At 39.6% G+C, this 13098-nt stretch overlaps 1 protein-coding gene across 4 annotated transcripts in view; it reads left to right on the top strand.

Moving 5' to 3' along the window:
• Positions 1-1075: 1075 nt before the first annotated feature.
• Positions 1076-13098, top strand: part of LOC111144613 (nuclear receptor binding SET domain protein 3) — a 119889-nt gene continuing 107866 nt past the window's right edge. For 3 of the 4 annotated variants that reach the window (XM_022498999.1, XM_022498998.1, XM_022498997.1), the window contains exon 1: positions 1076-1434. The gene's annotated coding sequence lies outside the window, so the exon portion shown is untranslated. The remainder of the gene's footprint in view (positions 1435-13098) is intronic. The other variant, XM_022499000.1, reaches the window with a different exon arrangement.

Raw genomic sequence — 13098 nt, 5'->3', positions numbered from 1 at the left:
TCCGCTCATTCTTGTGTGAGCTCTCTCGAGGGCAAATGCCCTCCCATCCCTCGAAGGGAAGGCCTGGCAGTGAGCAGCAGACGGCCCAGGCACGTGACGGGCACGGAGCCCTCTCCTAGGGGTCCCGGCTGCAGTCGGCGCTGACGTCCTCCTCCTTACCCACAAGCCTCCGGGCCCGCAGCGCGAGCAGGAAGAAGGCGTGTGGGGCCCGGTGCCCGCCAGGGAGGTCAGCGCTTCCTCACAGCGACTGAGATGCCGCCACCGCTTGCGATTGTGGGGCGGGATGGGGGTGGGGGGGGGCATCCGGGACTCACATCCGAGGCTGAGAGAGACGCTGCCTCCCACGGCTCAGGTCTGAAATTGCTGCCACGGTTTCAGACGCAGACCCATGTGAAATAGGAAGCTCTGACTCTGACAGCTGTCGGACAGAAGGCAGCCGAGGAGACACACAAAGTGTTCTTCTCTTTCCCGGTCATCTTAGCCCGGCCTCGTTTGTAGGTTATTTCTGACGTATAGGGAGTGTGCAGCAGGGTCCCTCTGAGGAGGACCATATGGTGTTTAATATGTGTTGTTAACTGAATAAGTCTCAAAGAACACGCACGGACGCAGTTTTACCTCACAGGCCCAACCTTTAACCTGTCTTCTGGTTGTGTGTGTGTTTTGTTTTTTTTGACTTTCCATCGTATCATTTCTTCCTGCCTCTACCTTTATTGCCTGCAGTCTCACTTCTTGTCTAGACTCTCTCGGGCCCCTCCTCTCCGCCCGGCTGGCTACCCTCTTCCTCCTTTCGCTCCCCCAACCCCGCCCGCGCCACAAACCCAGGACTGCATTTCCCAGCAGGCGCCGCGGCTAGCGGCCAATGAGGGGCTGAGGATTTGGCGGCGGCGGCGACGGCGGTGGCGGCGGCGCTCCGAGAGCCGGGTGGGGGGGCTTTGTGCGCGGCGGCGGCGGCGGCGGCGGCGGGAGCGGGCGGCGGCGGCAGCAGCGGCGGGAGCGGCGGCCAGGACCGAGGCGGAGGCAGAAGGGGACTGTCCGCTGGTCGCTGCGGAGAGGCGTGCGAAGGCCAAATCGAGCCCCGAGGACCTTGCTGCCCCGGCCCGGCCGCCAGCCACAGTCTTCTCTCTAGCAGCAGAAGCTGCGCGGCGACCCCCATCCTTCCACCGCCCCTGTCCACCCCTCCTCCCGCAGCCTTCCTCCTCTCAGCTTCACGCCCGGCCCGGCCCGGCCGCGGCCCTTCTCGGTGCCGGCAGCCATGGCAGAGGCGTCCGGCGCGAGGAAAATCTAGCCCGGGGATTTCATGCGGCCTAGCTCGGTTCCGTGTCCTCCCCCCCGCGGCCCCGGCGGCTGCCCGCACCTCAGCCCCACTCCGGGCCTCCGTGTCTCTCCTGTGATCATACTGACACGGCCGGGGGGTTAGAATGGAACAAACTGAAGGTAAAGTGAGTGAGTGTGTGTGTGTGTGTGTGTGTGTGTGTGTTGGAAGGAAGGGCTGAGGAGAGAACGACGAGGAGGGGGCGACCTAGGGATGGGACCCGGGTAGAGAGACCCCAACAGGGATGGGAGGACCAGCGGGTGGCCGGAAAGGCTTCTGGGGGAGTCTAGGAGGTAAAGCAGAGGGCCAAGTAGGGGTTGTGGAGGAGATAGGGAGGTGGGGCAGGGAAGGTAGGATTGGGGTAAGAGATGGAGTGGCGCTGAGCTGGGAATTGGGAGTAGAGGTGGGATGGGGGCGGGGATAGAGATGGAACGGGGGAGGGGCAGGGGAAGAGAAGAAGAGTTAGGTTTGGAGAAGATTAGAGACCTGGGTGGACTGAGAAATAGGTTTGGGGGTGCAGTGTGGAAACAAGAAGAATCTGGGGGAAGGGGGTAGAATTTGATGGAGATATGGGGCATCAAGAGACAAACGAGGGAATGGAAGTGGAGGAAAAGGTGGATTTGGAAAAGGGATAAGAAATTGTTGAGACAGGATGCATAGGAAGATAGGAAATGGACTCAGGAAACTGGGAGACCTAGGATTGGTATAGGGAAGGAAATTAGCTGAATGTTGAGAAGGATGAGAACTATCGACCAAGCATCACAGAGTGGGTGGAAAAGAAGGGGAAGGGGGTTGTTAAAGGAAGAGAAAGCCTTTTGTTCCTGTATTTCTGTGTATTCTGGGCCTTTTCTTTCAAGGCTAGTGAATATAGAAGCTAGTGGTTATGGTGTTGTGATTGTTGTGAAATGGGGAGGTGTGGGTTTTACTGCTTTGAGGGAGGAGGAGATGTGTTAGTGTTATGGTAGCAAGACAGTAGAGACATGGCCATAATTTGATGGTTTTGCTAAGGGAGTGAAGACTGTTCAGATTTAAAGGGGGTAGGGGCAGCCATGTTTGCTGCCAGGCACTGCAGTGTAAATAAATTCCTTCTTTCCGACATCAGTGTGAATCTGGAAGGGGCCAGTTCATATTGTTAACCCCCTTTCTATTCATGAACCCTACCCATACATCTTGTGGTAATTTAATATTATTCATAACCACCAAAGGAGGTAGTGATGTTTTCCATCTTGTGTGTTTTGCTGCTCCCCCCACCCCCTTTCCCTCTTCCTTCTGGTTGCAAACAAGGCATGCTAATGAGCTGCAGTGTAATATTAACCCTTTTTATAAAGTGGAAACTATATTTTTACTAGCTGAAGGAATCATTACTATCATATTTCAAATGTGATAATGAAAAGTCTTAACTATTGAAAATTCATTTGTTTTAGAAGCTTCAGAAGCAGTCAACATGTTTTCTGAAATTCTTTACATAAACAAGGAAATTGCATTGGTTATTTTTCTTGGGCTTGTGCTCTTGGCAAAGCATCGTGTGGGGGTGAGAAGGGGTAGAAAGATCTGCTCGTGGTAGATTATGTGTTTGCTGTATTTTGAATGTTGGAAAATTAGAAATACATGTATTTTAAAATACTGTTTTTGGTAGTTCACGCTTATAGGTGATGGGTGTGTTAAGAAGTGTTTTCTTTTTTTATGCACTCTCTCTCCTCCATCCCTTCTTTTGCTTTCATGTGTCTAGCTCAGTACAGTCTCCAAATGCCAGTTCAGCACAGTGTAATGATCTATGAAGTTGTTTGCAGTTCTTAGAGCCTCAGTGAGGTGCCAGTTTTTGGTTTTTTGTTTTCTTTGTTTTGTTTGCTTGTTTTTGGTGGGAACTTCAGGTTACTCTGAGGAAAGCTACAGTAACTCTTTAATGTATCAAAATGTAACTCTTAGGTAATTTGAAATGGTTACTGTTCTAAGGATTTAAATCCTGACAAACTTAACAGTAGATAAATTAAGTGTAGCCTATTTTCTTTTCATATTGAAAGAGATTAAATGTGTGTGTGGTGTGTGTGTGACCTTTTGTTTTTGTTTTATACTTGTAATTGGGGTGATCCAAACTTTAACCCATCATATTGATTTTGAAACTGTTGTCTAATACCAGAAAGTCCTGTTAAAATTGTGCTATGATGGCCTCAAACCAGTTGTACTACATATTGATTTAACCTGTCTTACTGCAACATCCTTTCAGTTGTTATAAAGAAGTTTAGGATGTATTCTTGGTTTGTTAGAAAAATGAAATTGAATTTTGTTAGAGTAGTACTTTGTGAGGGTATTTGCTAGTTTGAAGGCCAGGTTTACAACTTGGAGTATTTTGGTTTGATGATACTCAGTCTGAATCTTTAAGAATTCGGTGAGGAGAAGTTTCACTCAAAAATGCCTTTCAATATGCTTTTTGGAATTTGTAGAGATTTTTCATGTTTATGTCTTCCACTCAATTGACATGTTATTTATAATTAATTGGTAAATTGTGTGCATGAACTATCAGTGCCATAAATTTTTAGGAAAATAAGAAATTATGGTATATTAAAATAAGAAAAAACTCATGTTGGAAGCTTCAATTACTTAAGAAAAAAAGTGTATTCCTGTGTATTCAGTGGTCAAGATCAGGGTCTCCTGCCTTGCTATAAGTATTCTGGCTCCTTGAATGGGTATCCATATAATGAAGAAGGCTATTTTAGTTAGATGATAATTATTAAAACCCAGACTTTGCTCCGATTACTGTGTCCATCAGCACACCTGCTACCTGCGATGGCTTTTTTTTTTTTTTAACTTTAATAAATACGCTCTTTCTTACTGTAATCAGATTGGTTGAATTTTGGGTAAAGGAAATTGGTTGCCTTTGAGATTGGCCATCATTGAGTGGAATGTCAAGTCTATTCTGTTTCTGGAGTTTATAGTATTTATAATAATCATAGCAAAGCTGCTAATAGTCATCTTCTTACAGTGTGCTATGCTGAGTGTTTCACGTGTATGATTTCCTTTTATCCTTCCACTGTAGTTGTATGAGGTTACTACTATTAACTCCCTTTACAGGTGGAGAAATTGAGGTTGAGTAACTCAACACCACACAGATGGTAACTAGCCAAGTCAGTATTTGAACCCAGGTCTTTCTATTTATAGAACCTGGATCTGCAGAACTTTTCATTTCTTTTAAAAAAATGTGTGAAGATAATATATGTTCGTTATTTAAATTTTTTTTCAAATATTATAAAAGGCTAAGAGGTAGAGGGGAAAATAGTTAACACCCTGTTTCCCCCATAACCATTTTGAAGTTTCTTCTGAGTTTTCCTAGAAAATATCTGTACATACATATGCAGATTTGTCTTCAAATGCATATAAATTGGGTCATACATACGGTCTGCATATTGCTTTTGTGTTTTAATAGGCTACCTGGGACAGCCTTTTATTTATTTATTTATTTTTTTTCAAAGATTTTATTTATTTATTTGTCAGAGAGAGAGAGCAGAGGCAGACAGAGTGTCAGAGGGAGAAGCAGGATCCCTGCAGAGCAAGGAGCCCGATGCGGGACTCGATCCCAAGACGCTGGGATCATGACCTGAGCCGAAGGCAGCCGCTCAACCAACTGAGCCACCCAGGCGTCCCTGGGACAGCCTTTTAAATGAGCACATACTGATCTACAACTTTTTTTTTAAGGGTCATATAGTATTCCTTTGTTTGGAATATTGATTAACATCAGGATGTTAACAGATTTTTTGCTGTTTTGATTAATATAACAGGTCTTGAATTAAGTCCCTAACAGCCCATTTAAATGGAGGAGATGCTGCCTTCAGCTCAGGTCATGATCCCAGGGTCCTGGGATAGAGCCCCGCATCGGGCTTTCTGCTCAGCAGGGAGCCTGTTTCCTCCTCTCTCTCTGCCTGCCTCTCTGCCTACTTGTGATCTCTGTCTGTCAAATAAATAAATAAAATCTTTAAAAAAAATAAATAAATGGAGGAGATACCGTCCAACTACTTTATTTTATAAGAGAGAAAACAGAGGCCTAAGGAAGTTAAGTTCAAGGCTTTGGTAACAGACTTGTTACCTGGGTCTTTATACCACACTACATTACTTCATTATTATGAAGGTATTTGAGCTTTCTGTAGAAGCTCAAGGTGAGGGGGAATATTCAAGGTTAGGCATGTTTAGCATAATGAGTGCAAGGGGATTAAGTTTCAGTGAGGCAAAGGATCTTGTTTGGCTTTTTTCATACTTGTTCACCATATTGTACATATAGCATATGTACAGACAATTTTTTCATACGTAAATGAACCTTGTACAAGTATCTTAAAGTTTGTGCTTTGGATAATGAAGCGGTTTTGGCAGAATTTTTTTCTGTTTTAATAAAATTGTCAATGAAATAAGATAACAATGAAATGAAAAAAATAAGAGGTCCATTATGGTCGTGGAAAGAAACTTGGAAAGAAAATTGAGGCACTGTTAAGTTTTTTAAAATGAGCTAAAAAATGGCTCATTGAAAACAAGTTTTAAAAGATCTTAGCAGGCACTACTGATTATTTTTAATTATTTTTGTCTATCAGGAAGAAAACAAGTTACCATGGATACTTATTCATTGGGTTCTTTTGAAACAAAGTCTGTTTTAGACACTTAAAAAATTAAAGTCATAAAAGCCTTAAGAAGATTTAGAATTTGGTATCTATAAAATCTGTTTCCTGGTGCAGTGGTGTTTTTAGTTTTACTTAAAAAAAAAATAGAGTCTGTTATTTTTTGAAAGAAATGAAATGAAATCAACTGAAATGATTTATTCCTTTGTTAATAAACAACATGCCCAACTTTTGAGTTTTTAAATGAATGGTGACCTTATTTCTGCAGGCTAATGTTTTTATAAATGTTAATAAAGGTAAATTTAGAAAATTGATTATACTACAACTATCTATACTACAACTACCTAACACATTTTTAAAAAGCTTACAGGGTTTTCATTTTGGTTTTTATTGTTGACTTTACTGAGTACTTGATAAGTACTTTCAAACACTTATGTATTATGTTGTACCTGCACAGTGTGGCATAAAAAGTAAAAGGCATATTTAAAATTTTGTGAATTTAGAGAATGTTCCATTTTTACTAGATGGATATGTGTTGTTACTCCTGAAGTACATCAGCCCATCGATGAGATTTGAATTTGAAAAGCTCTTTGAAAAATGATTCTTGGCTGTTAAATTTTTTAAGATGTGCATCTGTGTCATCATTGACTGATCTACAATGATAACTCTTATTTCTTACCAGGTTCCCTTTTTTCCATGTAGATTTAGAGCTATATTGAGAAAGTGAATAGGACAATGAAAAAATTTTATATAAGAATATGAATTCTATATATATGATATATAAATATAAATAAATAGATACATTTATCTAATAATACCTTGCACTTAACTACATTTTCTGAGATATTTGATTGCATCCTTACACAGTAACTTGACTTTGTTTTAAAATGTGAAGTTGGAAAGCACAAGAATTATTTAACCCAAATTTAAAGATGGAGAAATTGAGATTTCAGGAAATCCTCAGGCCAAATAGATTGACATGTTAAGTAGAATAAGGTTTTCAGATTTTTGTCTGATTACTTAAAAAAAACTTTTTCAGTGGTGCCTGGCAGGTGGTCAGTAGAGCACGTGACTCTTAATCTTGGGGTTGTAAGTTCAAACCCCACATTAAGGGTGGAGCTTATTTAAAAACTTTTTTTTAGAAATATATATGTTTTTTGACTTTTTTTTTCAGAGCCTGCATTATCCTTCTTTTAATAAACATTAACTAACAATAAAGTATTTTTCTACCATAGAACATACTTTTTAAATTTTGGTATAATGTGTGAACATCTTAAAATATAGAAGTAGATATTTTAAATTTAAGAAATGTATGTATCCTGATTTTGTAAGTAAAACAAAACTTAGTTTATCAAATTAATTTGAGGTTAAGAAGTCTTATATGGAGGCTTGCTTTTACTTAATGGCATTTTAGCTGTGGTCAAGATAGTATTGTGTCTGTTGAGTCTTGTATTACTAGTACCTTTTAACTGTAGAGTCTTAAGAATAACTGTACCTTTAAAAACACACACAAAACACCTTAAAAAAGAAACATTTCAAAACTTTTAAATTGTGAAACATTCCATATAAAGAAAAAAAGCATAAAACGTAAGTGTACAGTATAAGCAAATAATTAGAAAGTAAACATCATATAGTCACTGCCTAGGTAATAAACCCTTAAAGGAAAACTACAGAAACCACCTCATTCCTTTAGCTGGTATTACCTTGGTGGTAGTCAGGGTTTCAGGGTAACAATATGCTGAAAGTAACCTGAAAAATTAACCCATGAGGGGTCAGGAAATGTAAAAACTGAATCATCAGTTTTTGTTATTATCAAAAGTGTTATCTAGGTAATTTAAAAAAATGTTTCCTAGCAGTGTAGTCATTTAGTGATTTGAAATCTTAGTGCTATATTAATGAATGTGAAATAAAAAATAACACTAAATTCTGTAAGAATCATGCCATTTTATACAAAGTGTTGTTTTTTCAGAGTTCATCTCTGTTGCAGTTTTTGGTAGAATTTAATGACTAGTTTTAGATTGATGCGCAGATTCTAGCAATGACTTTTGCCTAGAAAATATCCAATTTGCCTATATATTAATATTCAAACTTAAGTTATCTTATTTTATAAAAACTACTTTGACTCTCTTGCTTTCACATTAATGTAACCATTCAAGAAGTATTAACCTGAGAAGTAATCTGTAGTGACAATCTATTTTGACACTTCATCCTTGATGCCTCTTGATTCTTACCTTTTCTGTATTTTGTCTAGGTGAATCAAGTTTTTTTTAAAACTGGAGAAACTTAACTTTATTTTGCTTCTGTCTTACTAGACTTTTCTTTTATGTTCAGTAGGGTTAAATGTTCGTTTTTGAGGATTTTGATAGCAGAAAAACTTGAATTTTTTTCCTTTCTACCTGACAAATACAGTCTATTTGCATAACATTCTGCAATGTGGTTTTGAAAAAGACATTTTTACAACTCATTTACGTACATAAATTAAAGCCTTTATTTGGTTATTGTAATCTTGTCACTTTAAGCTGTTTGTTTCTTTTATGATTTCTGCAGGATCCAAATACATTAGAACATAGTATTTCATATTGATTGTGATTAGAAACTCTTTTTTTTTTTGGTAAGATTTTATTTATTTATTTGAGAGATAGAGATCACATGCAGGCAGAGAGAGAGGAGGAAGCAGGCTCCCTGCTGAGCAGAGAGCCCAGAATCGGGCTCGGTCCCAGGCTCGGTCCCAGGCTCGATCCCAGGATCCTGGGATCATGACCTGAGCCAAAGGCAGAGGCTTTAACCCACTGAGCCACCCGGGCGCCCTGATGAGAAACTTCTCGCTGTGCTTTACCATACCCTTGAATTCCTTTCTATAATGCAGTAGAATGTTGTTCTTTTTTATTCTAGCTCATTTTTCCCCTAGCAAAGATGAAAAATATTTATTTTAGATTTTGAAATGAACATATGTGTTGCATTTTCCTAGATGTGGAAACAAACATGATTTAAAATACTTTTTTTTTTTTAGAGTTTATTTATTTATTTGACAGAGATCACAAGTTGGCAGAGAGGCAGGCAGAGAGAGAGAGGAGGAAGCAGAGAACCCGATGTGGGGCTCGATCCCAGGACCCTGGGATCATGACCTGAGCCAAAGGCAGAGGCTTTAACCCACTGAGCCACCCAGGTACTCCTTAAAATACTTTTTTAAACCTAACTTAGGTAATTTGGCTTTGTGTATGAAGTAGAATTGATATGCTTTTGGCCAACTCATGGTTTCTGTGTTATCATCTGTAAAATTAAACATGGATCATTAGGGGCGCATGGGTGGCTCAGTCGTTAAGCATCTGCCTTTGGCTCAGGTCATGATCCCAGGGTCCTGGGATCGAGCCCCGCATCGGGCTCCCTGCTCAGCGGGAAGCCTGCTTCTTCCTCTCCTACTCCCCCCGCTTGTGTTCTCTCTGTAGCTGTGTCTCTCTCTGTCAAATAAATAAATAAACTCTTTAAAAAAAAAAAAAACATGGATCATTAGAATTTGTTTATTGGGGATAGAAGTAGATACGGTTTTAAGGTATTGAGGTTAATGTATTAATTAAAGCATTGCGCACATATACATACATGCACACACACATAATATTCCTAAGAAATGCTGATAGCCCTTTTAGTTTTTACTTTTTAATGGAAAATTTGTACTTTTCAAAGTGGCTGCTAGTTTAAAAATAACATTTATTGTGCTTAAGTTATGAAAGGATTGTTTATTATAGAGAAATTGAAAACCAGTAAGATATAGAAAAGATTAAGATCACTTGAAAGCCTGCCAACTGGAAGTAGGTATTAAGATTTCTATATCTTTCCAGTGTTTTTTTCTTACACATCTATGTATTTTTTAACAAACTGGAATTATACATTAATATTATTTTGTAACATGCTTTATTGTGAAAGCAATTTTTTTGAGAACGTGATTTTTTAAAAAGATTTTATTTATTTATTTGATAGAGACACAGTGAGAGAGGGAACACAGCAGGGGGAGTGGGAGAGGGAGAAGCACGCTTCCTGCCGAGCAGGGAGCCGGGTGTGGGGCTTGATCCCAGGACCCTGGGATCGTGACCTGGCTGAAAGCAGACGTTTAATGAATGAGCCACCCAGGCACCCTCTAACTAAGAATGTGATTTTTTAAAATTCACATATAATTTTGTTGTATGGGTGTGCCATATCTGTTTACCATTTTTCTGTTGATGGTATTTTAGGCACTTCACAATTTTTGGATATTATGATTTGATGAACATCCTTGTACATTAAAAAAATAAAAAACTGTATGACTATGATTATTTCATTACAATAAATTCCTAAAAGTAGAATTACATAACAGATACGAACATTTCAGAGGTTTTTTTAAAAAAATTTATTTTGAGAGAGAAAGCACGCATGCTTGTGCACACACACCTGTGGGTGAGAACGGGGGGAGGGGCAGAGGGAGAGAGTTTCAACCAGACTCTCTCTGTGAGCACAGAGCCCATGTGAGCTTGCTCTGACAACCCTGAGATTATGATCTGAACCGAAACCAAGAGTCTTTGACGCTTAACTGACTGAGCCATCCAGGTTTTTTTTTTAAATACTTTTTTTTTTTTTTTTACATTTTCAACATTTATTTAATTTATATATATTTATTTTTATTAACATATAATGTTTTATTTGTTTCAGGGGTATGGGTCTGTGATTCATCAGTCTTACACAATTCATAGCACTCACCATAGCACATACTCTCCCCAATGTCCATAACCCAGCCCCCCATCCCTACCCCTGCAGCCCCCAGCAACCTTCAGTTTGTTTCCTGAGATTAAGAGTCTCTTATGGTTCGACTTCCTCCCCAGTCCAATCTTATTTCATTTTTTCCCTCCCTACCCCGCCACGATCCCCCACATATGATAATTGTGTTTCTCTGATTGACTTATTTTGCTTAGCATAACAACCTCTAGTTCCATCCACGACATTGCAAATGGCAAGTTTTTTTTTTTTAATGGTTGCATTGTATTCCATTGTATATCTATATCACATCTTCTTTATCCATTCATCTGTCGATGGACATCTAGGGTCTTTCCATAGTTTGGCTATTGTGGACATTGCTGCTATATAAACATTTGGGTGCACGTTCCCCTTCGGATTACTACATTTGTATCTTTAGGGTAAATACCCAGTAGTGTGATTGCTGGGTCGTAGGGTAGGTCTATTTTCAACTTTTTGAGGAACCTCCATACTGTTTTACAGAGTGGCCGCACCAGCTTGCATTCCCACCAACAGTGTAGGAGGGTTCCCCTTTCTCTGCATCCTCACCAACATTTGTCATTTCCTGACTTGTTAATTTTAGGCATTCTGACTGTCGCAAGGTGGTATCTCACTGTGGTTTTGATTTGTATTTCTCTGATGCCGAGTGATGTTGAGTACTTTTTCTGTGTCTGTTGGCCATTTGGATGTCTTTGCAGAAGTGTCTGTTCATGTCTTCTGCCCATTTCTTGATTGGATTATTTGTTCTTTGGGTGTTGAGTTTGATAAGTTCTTTATAGATTTTGGATACTAGCCCTTTATCTCATATGTCATTTGCAAATATCTTCTCTCATTCTGTTGGTTATCTTTTGGTTTTGTTGACTATTTCCTCTGCTGTGCAAAAGCTTTTGATCTTGATCAAGTCCCAATAGTTCATTTTTACCTTTACTTCCCTTGTCTTTGGCTATGTTTCTAGGAAGAAGTTGCTGTGGCTGAGGTTGAAGAGGTTGCTGCCTGTGTTTTCCTTGAGGATTTTGATGGATTTCTGTCTCATATTGAGGTCTTTCATCCATTTTGAGTCTATTTTTGTGTGTGGTGTAAGGAGATAGTCCAGTTCCATTCTTCTGCACGTGGCTGTCCAATTATCCCAACACCATTTGTTGAAGAGACTGTCTTTTTTCCATTGGACATTCTTTCCTGCTTTGTCAAAGATTAGTTGACCATAGAGTTGAGGGTCCATTTCTGAGTTCCCTATTCTGTGCCATTGACCTGTGTATCTGTTTTTCTGCCAGTACCATACTATCTTTTTTATTACAGCTTTGTAATAGAGCTTGAAGTCTGGAATTGTGATGCCGCCAACAGTGGTTTTCTTTTTCAACTGGCTATTCGGGGTCTTTTCTGGTTCCATATAAATTTTAGGATTATTTGTTCCATTTCTTTGAAAAATATTGATGGTATTTTGATAGGGATTGTGTTAAAAGTATATATTGCTTTAGGTAGCTTAGACATTTTCATATTATTCTTCCAATCTATGAGCATGGAACATTTTTCCATTTCTTTGTGTCTTCCTCAATTTCTTTCATGAGTACTTTATAGTTTTCTGAGTACAGATTCTTTGCCTCTTTGGTTAGGTTTATTCCTAGGTATTGTATGGTTTTGGGTGCAATTATAAATGGGATTGACTCCTTAATTTCTCTTTCTTTTTTCTTGCTGTTGGTGTATAGAAATACAACTGATTTATGTGCATTGATTTTATATCCTGATACTTTACTGAATTTCTGTACAAGTTCTAGCAGTTTTGGAGTGGAGTCTTTTGGGTTTTCCACAAAAGTATCATATCATCTGCAAAGAGTGAGAGTTTGACTTCTGTGCTGATTCGGATGCTTTTATTTCTTTTTGGTGTCTGATTGCTGAGGCTAAGACCAAGTGGCATTTGTTCCTGGGCTGCAAGGTTGGTTCAACATCCACAAATCAATCAATGTGATACAATACGTTAATAAAAGAAAGAACAAGAACCATATGATACTCTCAATAGATTCTTAAAAAGCATTTGACAAGTACAACATCATTTCTTGATCAAAACTCTTCACGGGGTGCCTGGGTGGCTCAGTGGGTTAAAGCCTCTGCCTTCAGCTCAGGTTGTGATCTCAGGGTCCTGGGATCGAGCCCCGCATCAGGCTCTCTGCTTGGCGGGGAGCCTGCTTCCCTTCCTCTCTCTGCCTGCCTCTCTGCCAACTTGTGATCTCTGTCTGTCAAATAAATAAATAGGATCTTAAAAAAAAACCAAAAACACCAAAAACTCTTCACAGTGTAGGGATAGAGCATATATACTTCAGTATCATAAAAGCCATCTATGAAAAACCCACAGCAAATATCATTCTTTTTTTTTTTTTTTTAATTTCACACACACACACACACAGATCACAAGTAGGCAGAGAGGCAGGGAAG

This window comes from Enhydra lutris, unplaced genomic scaffold, assembly GCF_002288905.1.
Source record: "Enhydra lutris kenyoni isolate GAN:26980312 unplaced genomic scaffold, ASM228890v2 scaffoldscaffold11, whole genome shotgun sequence".
Classification (NCBI taxonomy): Eukaryota; Metazoa; Chordata; class Mammalia; order Carnivora; family Mustelidae; genus Enhydra; species Enhydra lutris.
This window is presented reverse-complemented; position numbering and strand designations above follow the sequence as displayed.